The sequence below is a fragment of the Elephantulus edwardii genome, unplaced genomic scaffold (assembly GCF_000299155.1).
Source record: "Elephantulus edwardii isolate Elephantulus edwardi_28Jun2011 unplaced genomic scaffold, EleEdw1.0 scaffold00047, whole genome shotgun sequence".
NCBI lineage: Eukaryota > Metazoa > Chordata > Mammalia > Macroscelidea > Macroscelididae > Elephantulus > Elephantulus edwardii.
Genome location: NW_006399797.1, coordinates 11,330,417 through 11,331,837, shown reverse-complemented (window position 1 = coordinate 11,331,837; position 1,421 = coordinate 11,330,417). Strand labels below are relative to the sequence as shown.

General features: G+C 38.1%; 1 pseudogene; it reads left to right on the top strand.

Annotated features, from left to right (window-relative positions):
• LOC102862520 overlaps positions 1-1,421 on the top strand; it is a 3,123-nt pseudogene that overhangs the window by 419 nt on the left and 1,283 nt on the right.

Genomic DNA, 1,421 nt, shown 5'->3' with positions numbered 1-1,421 from the left:
AAAAAAAAAAGAAGTCTAAAGTGAAGTATGTTGTTTGTAACATCCCTAGATAGGAGGTTATCTTATTCATACCAACTCCAGGATTCCACATCCATACTGAGGACTACTACTGCCATAGCGCTCCCAAGGATGCGATCAGCAATAACAGGAAAGGCTAAGCCATAAAAAGACAAAGTGTCCAGCTCATCCTAAAGCAGGGCGTGCTATAGACCTCCTTTCAAAGCCGGCCACAGCGCCGAAATATAAACATAAAGAATCATTTCAAACCCAAAACTGCTCCTTACAGCTTTTTGCAGAATTTAACTTAGCTCTAAAGCAATAGACATTCTTAGGGTTCTGCCATAAATATTTACACAAATCCACCATTTGTTATAGTATCATTACTAAAGATTTAGCTGTATTTTCTACTGTCAGTTTCAACTTACTAGTGCCATTATGTTAACTACTGAAGATATTTCTCTATTAGTAAAGCTTCTAAAGATTTTAAAAGTAATTGAGTGAAACCTGTGTATTGCCTAAGGCCAAAGTGCAAATTTGCTCCATCTATAAGTAGTAAGGAAAATGAAATCTTTGTCAGAACTGACTAAGCACTTGTAAAGGCATGAGAATTTGTGAGAACTGATTAAACAGTTGTAGAAAACATGAGAAAATGTGTGTGAATCTGTCACTGTGTAGAAGAAGAATAAGAATTATACTCTTAAAAGGAAAAAAAAATAGTTCCATCTTAAACTAGGTCTGTATTTCTCTCCAGTGAAATGAATGGTTAATAAGTAAGAGTAAGTGACTAGAAAGTAAGTTAGTGAATAAAGTGTAGGGAATTTTAAGTAATGTTGGACTGTTCTGCATAGTCTTTAAAATGAGAAAATCCAGGTAAATCAAGTTTGTTGTTATTCCTGTTAGGTGCCATTGAGTTGAGCACAACTCATAGCAACCCTATGAACAAAAGATCTGAAATCAGTCCTGTCCTGTGCCATCCTCACATTTCCTGACACACAGAACCCATTGCAGCAGTCATTGTGTCAATACACCAGGTTGAGGGTCTTCCTCTCTCACCTTTCCCAACAGTATCTCCCTCTCCAAGGAATAGCATCTCCTAGCAACAAGCCCAAAAGTATGTCAGGTGAAGCCTCATCATTCTTGCCTCCAAAAAGCACTCTGACTGCACCCTTTCCAAGACTTAATCTATTTCTTTTCTTGGCGATCCATGGAATGTTTAGTGCTCTTCTCCAACATCACAGTTCAATGACATCATTGTTCTTCTGCCATCCTTAATCATTGTCCAGGTCTCAGATGCATAGCTAGTAATAGGAAAGACCATGGCCTTCAGATGCACCTTCGTCCTCAAAATGACATCACTGTTCCTCAACAATTTGGAAAGGTCCCTAATTGCAGATTTCCCCATTGCAACACATCTCCTTATT